At 41.0% G+C, this 8,075-nt stretch overlaps 1 long non-coding RNA gene across 1 annotated transcript; it reads right to left on the bottom strand.

Moving 5' to 3' along the window:
* Positions 1-2,045: 2,045 nt before the first annotated feature.
* On the bottom strand, positions 2,046-7,655 carry LOC121917715. The gene is made up of 3 exons (XR_006101090.1): positions 7,521-7,655; positions 5,595-5,617; positions 2,046-3,490 (listed from the first exon to the last, which is right to left on the bottom strand). It is a non-coding gene; the product is annotated as an uncharacterized LOC121917715 (long non-coding RNA).
* Positions 7,656-8,075: the final 420 nt, after the last annotated feature.

Here is an 8,075-nt window from a genome sequence, read left to right on the forward strand (position 1 = left end):
TTATTAGCATTTTCAACCTTGTAGCTATCAATATTGTCCTCCAAGAAATAAAGTTTATCCTTTTTTAGGCCTATGCCACGCAATTCCCCATTTAGTGTTATCTTACACAAGTTCTTTTCAAATATGACTGTGTAGTCTCTGTCTGTTAATCTGCTTACTGATAACAAATTATTTTCTAACTCCTTCACATGTAACACATCACTAAAGTTTTCTTTTAGCCCTGGAATGAAAACTGTACCCATTTGATTTACAGTACTGAGCTCTTTCCCATCAGCCAAAACTACAGCATTTACATTAGCTGATTTTCTATTACTTATTAAATTAATATTATTACACATCGAGGATGAGGCTCCTGAGTCAACCAACCATTTAGAATTAGCATTTTGTTTTTCCTTAATCATGGTTGCAAACCCCTTTTTATTTCTATCCTTTAAAAAAGGCGGTTTGGACTGCTTCTGATAGTAACGCGGTTGCCACGTGCTCTCTCCTTGTTTGCTTCTGTCAGCAGCCAACTGCTTACAATGCTTTTGCAAATGTCCAGTCTTCTTACAATAGAAACATTTTTGTTGCTCCCTCAAAGAAGCTGCTTGTTCCTGCCCACGCAAATCAGGCTTTGTTTGTTGATTTGGCACGCTCTTTAAACTTGCTGTGTCACCCCTCTCAGACATCCTTCTCTGGTTCTCTTCCAATATTCTAGCAACAATTAAGTCTCTATTAAGATCAGCTTCTGGTAAGTTTTGCAGACAGTTGGTGATATTGTCCCAAGAAGAGTCAAGCGATTCTATTAAAATATAACACTGCTGCTCTTTGCTAATTTCTATTCCTCTTAGTTCAGCTTGCACAAATAAATCTTGCATGATTTTTAAATGTTCTATCACACACTGTCCTTTAGCCATCTTTTACCTGTATATTCTTTTAGACCATAGCATTTTTGCAAAGGCTGTTGAAGGAGTGTGTAATCTTTGCAAGGTATCCCAGACATCCTTGGCAGTCGCTTTATCTCTGACGTCATTAATCAAGTCTTCTTCAAGCATGAGAAAAAGACAGGCTTTTGCTTTATCATCTCTCTCTCTCGTGGCTGCATTAGCATCGGCTGCCAGCCCGGTTTCAACTGTCATCCACAGACCTTCCTTCACTAGTAGAGATTGGGCATAAATCTTCCAGGTAGAGTAGTTGTTTCTGTTTAATTTACTAAACTTTAGAATCTCCATCTTAATTTGTGCAGTGACTCAATTGACACAGTCCTTCTGAGTATGCACAGCTGACCCCTTCCGGGCTTAAACAAAACACAGGATGAGTTACTCACGGAGCTTATCAGTGCAGCGCAAACAGCTTGCTCTGATCTGTCTTCAACAAAACTGTCTTCCACTCTCTGGAACTTTCAGCTTCTGTGGATGCTGGATGCTCTAGTATCTGGGCCCATAACCCTTGTCAGGGATGATGGGAGTTGTAGCTCTTCACCTCTGGCTCTAACTCACCACCTTGTTATGCAGCGGCGCTGACCAGCTTTGGTCAGTGGTTAATGCTTTTCTTCCAAAGCAGCAGAGTTTCAGAGAATAGGCTGAAGACCCTGACAAACTCTCCAAGCCTTCTCACTCTTCTTCCTCAGAAGTCTCCAAACTTCTCCAGGATCCTGCTGGCTCTTGTATCTTCACTCAAGACACCAGACAACTCAGTAGTCTTATATAAAAGATCTACTTTATTCTACTATATACAAACACTAATGCCCTCACAATCTCTATAATCTCCAAAATACTCCAATCTACTCCAATATCCACTCTACTCCACCAAAATACATAGGCAATCATAGCAATTATTATAGCCATTGTTAAACACCACCCATTTAGTCAGTTTCCACCCAGTGGGCGTGTACACTCATTCTGATTGGTTCACACAGTTCAACCCATACTTAAGAATTTCATCATTTCACCTTGTACACTTTTTCTCAGGTGTTTCCAATTGTACACTCTATAATTCTGTCCTTGGCATTCATGTCTTCTAAATTACATTAGCTTTTTCACCTGTGTGGCTTCTTAATTGCTCTTGCTTAGTCACTGTGACTTTCACATACATGTTTTATTTCTTCTACTGTATATCCCATGTTGCATTTTTCTTAACAAGAGAAAGGAAAGAAAGAGACTCAGCACTAGATGACACCCAGCAGAAAGCAACACAGTATAACTGAGATCCTACATCCAAGAGATGTAATCTAACTTTACCCTCATGGGATATACCTAATTCGTCTTATGCCATTAGACAATAGTGACATTGCACAACCAATGTGCACTGTTGTATCGATGCATAATATACAATGCATACATAATCAATCAGTGCACAATGTGCCATGTGAGGTCTCCATAGCACTATGCCAGTGGAAACATTTGATGCGTAGATAAAAGGGGGCTGTAAATTGCCTAAATGGAAGGGGGCAATCTTAACTTGTTCACATTGGAAGGAAAGGAGGAGAAGGAAGCCAGGTCTGCCTGTATCATTGCTAGGTCTGTCTGAATGCATCAGTAGTTAAGACTGCTATATGATAATACCAGCCACTTCTCAGATTAAAGTGAAGACAGTTTGCAGTCCTCAGTTCATTTGCAGAAGTACAAATACAAGTACTAAAGTCACTCTAGGACCAACATCTAGGACCAACTATGAGGTACTGAAGCTACAAAATTTGTTCAGATTAGTCATTTTGACCCATCTGATTTTGCCACAATCAAATGGAGGGAAAACAGGGGGAAAAAAAGGGGGGGCAGTGTATCATGTGATGGACCACAACAGTATTTCCACCAAGAAAAGCTGCCTTGAAAGGTCCTCGTTTGGAGTGCCTGCTTAACAAGGTTTCCAGGTGAGAAGGCTTCTATCTCTTCAATGGTTGTGTAGAAAAGGGAATTTCAGCACAGCTTGTTTGTTGCCTGGTCTGCTGGCAGTCCTACTGCTCAGTCACTCTCTTCTGTTAATAATACAGGGTCTGAAGTACCAACAGGTACAATGCAATGAGCAGAGCTTTAAAAATATGGACGAATGTAGTGTTACTCAAAGTGGTGGTCCATGAACTGGTCCCAGGCCATGAACCATTGCTTACCGGTTCCTAGCAAGTTTCCAGAAAAGAAAGAACAGCAGTAGGAATCAATGGGCACAAATATCACACTAGTCTCTGGCACATTAGACAAAGAATATTGCTGATCCCTACATCAGATAGCCTAAGAAGCCCTGAACTAATGCCCCAGTTAGACTAAGGTAATGTGCTGTTTCATTGTCCTTCAGCTCCCCTATTTTCTAGCCCTAACTTGCCAAATGTCTTGGAGTCTTTCTTTACCTTTTCAGATCAATGTAACATTTAATTTAAGATCGTTGCACACATTCTCTATTACCTCTGAATTGCCTCATCACACCCTCCAGAAAGGGACTGATATCACAGAAGTCCCAGATCTTCCATTTTAGAGCAGGAGGAAAAGCCACAGGATTCTCAAACTTCTTCTTCTCATGCCTGGAAGAGAAAGGGAGGGGTGTCATAGAATCATACAGAGTTGCCAAATCATAGAGTCCAACTCCCTGCTCAGTGCAGGATCTTCAGCGAAAACATCCTGTGAAGTTAGCTGCCTATCTTCCTTTTGAAGATGCACATAGAAAAAGATCCCACCACCTCTCTCACCACGTTTCAAGTGCAATATGTTGTTGTTATTTGCCATCAAGACAACTTCAGCTTATGGTGACCCTATGAATGAAAGACCTCCAAGATCCCTGGTTATCAACTACCCTGCTCAGATCTTGCAAACTCTGACTGTATAGCCCTTGTGGTCTCTTCCAACTGTATGCCTCTAGGGTCACAGTTCCTTGATTGAATCAATCAACCTGCAAAGACCTCTTTGGAGTTGTTCCTACTATGATAAATTCCAAATCCTAATTCAGGGTATATGACCCTCATTCCCACTTGAAACTGAATCCGATCGTCATTTGATCAGTTCCAGTGCGGAAAAAGTGAAGCAAACCTAAAAAACCTGGGCTATCCTGACACTAGTTTTTCAGAGGTTCTTTTCCACAGAATTGATTCTGACGCAATTCCAACAAGTGGGAATGACAGATCAGAATCAATTCATGCTGGGATGGAGGACAAATGACTGGAAGGGAGGGATGAGATGAGGGGTGTGTTTTTGCCATCCCTCCCCAGATTGTTGGAGATGTCATCACCCCCCCCCCATGCTGCCTTTGTTGGTGTTTGTGATTTTAAAAAAAATACAATTCATCAGTAAATCATTAAAATGACTTAACAACTGCTTGACAAAGTAGATAGTTGCTAAGCCATTCTGATGATAGATTTATGGATTTTTTAAAAAGAAAAAAGCCATGCTGCTTTGTCCCCTGTCGTCCTCTTCCTCCTGGGTCCTTCCTGCCTTCCTCCTCCACCAGCCAGGGCCACAGAGCTCTTCACTGCCCCAGCCTCTCACTCCCACCTGCACTCCCACCAGCACCCACACCACCAGCACCACCGCCAAGCTGCCTCCTGCCCCACCAGACCCTCTGCTGCTGAAGAGCTCACTGTTTCCCCTCCTCCTGGCTAGGAACATGCCACACTCTGGCTGGACCAGGGACCCAGCACTGGTCCTGGGGGTAGGCAGTGGACCAGGAGCCCACCCTGCCCAGCCTCCTCCTCCTCCTCTCCCCTCTGGCTGAGAGAGTGTTCCCAGAGGCTGGGAAAGGAAGAGGAGGAGGAGGAGGTGGTGGCGGTGGCAGGGATGGACTCCTCTGATGTGGCTTGCCCTCTCCTCTGGGAGTCTCTTCCTTCAGTGGGGACAGGGCAAGCTCCAAGAGGAGGAGGAAGGAGTGGTGAAGAGGCCCTCTCTATCCCTCCCTCCACCCCTGCCATGGGGATGGATTCCTCCAAGGCCCCAGGCCAGCTTGAAAACCCATGGGGTGACCTTGGGCAAGTCTCACTCTTTCAACCACAAAGGAAGGCGATGGAAAATCTCTTTCTGAACAAATCTTGCCAAGAAAACTCGATAATAGATTTGCATTAGGGTCATCATAAATGGGAAATAAGTTGAAGGCACACAACAATAACAGTAGCCCAAGAAGGCCCATGTTTTGATTGATAAGATTTTGGAAGTGATGGAGTCACCTTGGTTCTCTCCTCATGAGCTTTCAGAAATGTTTCATAGGCTAGAAGGAATCCTCTAGCAGTTGGAAAAAGTGAATATTACAGCACCATGTGGTGTAATGGTTTGAGTGTTGGACTAGGAGTCACAAAGATCATGGTTTAAAACCCTGCTCAGCCACGAAAACCCACTGGGTGACCTTGGGTAAGTCTCACTCTTCCAGCCTCAGAAGAAGGCGATGGCATCCCTTTCTGAACCAATCTTGCCAAGAAAGCTCAGTGATAGATTTGTCTTAGGGTCACCATAAATGGGAAATAAGTTGAAGGCACATAACAACAACAACAACAACAACAACAGTGACCCAAGAGGACCCATGTTTTGATTGGTCAGATTTTGGAGGTGATGGAGTCACTTTGGTTCTCTCTCCATGAGACTGGAATGGCGTGTTTCACTTACAAATCAGAGCTTTTGTGGGAGAGTTAGAAAAGATTAACTTACCCTTGTAAGAAGCTTCCAATATCCTGTAAACGAAAAAGAGAAAAAAGAAACAACAGTAGAGGCATTTGCATGGAAACCTTTCTCATTGGTCTTAAGTAGCATTTCCAACTATATGAAATAATTGAAGGGAGCCTAGGGCATGTCTACTTGAACTGTTTGCAGTGGTTCCCCCCTCCGCTTTGCATTGCCCTTTCCAGATGACACAGAGCCAAAGACCTGATTCAACAGCAGACTCTTCACAACAAATCTGGGTGAATCATCACTTTACACAAATTTAAAAGGCTCACCTTCTGCTCCAGGTCTTCCTAGAAAATCCAGAGCACTCCATGCCAATTCTAGGAGCTGTCTACACTGTGCTGCCCATTGCCCCTGCCTGCTTGGAAGAGAAATTGGTTGCTGCAAGTATTAATTGTTTATCTTTGAATATGTTTTTAGTTATCACTACTGTTTTAAAATTTTTAATTTGAATCCTGCAACCTCTCCATATTCTTAAAAAACTTTCATTAATATTCCAATGCTTTCTGTTGAGTTATCAAGAATGATTACTAACTCATCTGCATATGGCCATAATTTATAGGTCTGGTTTTTAATGTACACATTATCTCTGAGTCAATATTTCCAGTGATAATATAAATAATAGTGGGGATAAGAGACAGCCTTCCCTTGTACCTTCAAGTAGTTTTGCTAATGAAATCAAAATGTGTTTTAATTCCTTTTGTATATATAGACCTCTTCTAAATAGGTAAGAAAGCAAATCCCTAACAGTGGAAATTACAAAACAAAGAACAAAAATATAAATCCAAAATCCTCTGAACAGTTTCATAACAATTATACCAAAAAGTGGGAAAAGATACAGCATGTTCTCAAAACAAAACAAAACAAACAAACAAACAAAAATGGAGCCCAGATTACACAAAAAAACTTTCTTGTTGGGCTTTGCCACATGAAGCATTATAGAAAAGAGATAAGAGCAAAAGATTACGTTGAGCAATAGATTAAAGGAAAATTGGTACAAAATGTTTCACAGATAGCACCCGACAGCAGCCAAACTAGCAAAGATTTATAAAACCCAACGCAACAAATACTAGAAGTATACAACTAACATTGGGACATTTTATCATACTTGGCGGTTCTGTGAAAAAGATGTTATAAGTCCAAATTAATAAATTAATGTCCAGAATTATAGTTGTTAAATACGATAGATAAAAATATGAAGTATGAAAGACTGGTTCTATACATGGTGGCAGCAGCCAGACTCACACACAGAAATGGAAAGAATCTTTAGCTTTCTAAATAGATTAGAGTAATATTTTTGAAAGATTTAAAAAAATTTTTTATTGTTCTGCAATTTTTACTTTGCATTCTTTTATTTTAAGTATAGCCTCCCCCTAAGCCATCTCCCAGGTTTATCAGAAAATTCAAAATTCCTGTTTTCTATATTTTAATTTCTTTTCAACTTCTGTCTCCATTTCCATAATAATTCATTTCTGAAGAGCCCTTAATTCATTGATTATTTTTGTCTTTAAAGGATTTAGTCTTAATTCTTCTTATTTGTTTTTAATTGCTTTTATTAACTTTTCCTGCTACTCACTCTTCAGTTTATTAAATTCTGCCTGTTTCTGTATAAAGAAGCCTTGCATAATCGCAAATGGCAACCCTACATCCAACTCTAAGATTATATGAATCTAAGGAAGCATTAAACGTTTGACCAAAATCTCAATTTTTTTTCTATTTTCATGTTCCAAGGTGCCATCATATCACATTATTTCCTTGGGGAGTAAGACATTCCATCCACATCCTGGACAAGATGGAAGCTGTGCTAACAGCAGTAGAACAGTGTGGTTTTGGGGAGGTTTAAACTAGGGACTCCCTGCCTGGAGTCAGACATGGTATCCTCTGCTCTGACCCTTCAGGACCAGGATTTACCTGGAGGAATTCACCTGCCGGCTGCTGCTGCTTTTCGTCCATCTCCTGGATGAGACCCTCTAGAGAAGAGAGTTCCTCTGAAAGGATGGCCAGACGTTTCTCTCTTTTGGCTGAAATCTCTTTCTCCGTCTCTTCCATCTGGAACAGCAAAAGCTTCTCTTTTTCTTCTAGAAACTGGCGCATTCGGCTGAATGCAACCACAGTATTTCTCTTCTCTATTTCTGTTTGCTTCTAAAATAAAGAAAAGGAGAAATAGAAGTGAGAGGCAGGAAGAAACTGTCTTTGGAGTATCAAGAGGGGAATTATCAGCAAACCCTTGGAAAGGGACTTGTGTCTCCTCCCACAGAAAATGTCAATACTGTATTCAGAGGTGAAAGAGCTTCATAAAGACTTGCAAGGGCCTACTGCTTCAAACAGTAGATAGGTTTTTTAAAAAAAAGATTTCTCAATTGCATATCTACTTTATCCAGTTTCTCACTCAAGGCTATAATTTTATTTTATTTTATTTATTTGAGTACTTATACTCCACCCTTCAGCCTTAAAGGATATCAGAGC

Source organism: Sceloporus undulatus, unplaced genomic scaffold (genome assembly GCF_019175285.1).
Source record: "Sceloporus undulatus isolate JIND9_A2432 ecotype Alabama unplaced genomic scaffold, SceUnd_v1.1 scaffold_324, whole genome shotgun sequence".
In the NCBI taxonomy this organism is placed as follows: domain Eukaryota; kingdom Metazoa; phylum Chordata; class Lepidosauria; order Squamata; family Phrynosomatidae; genus Sceloporus; species Sceloporus undulatus.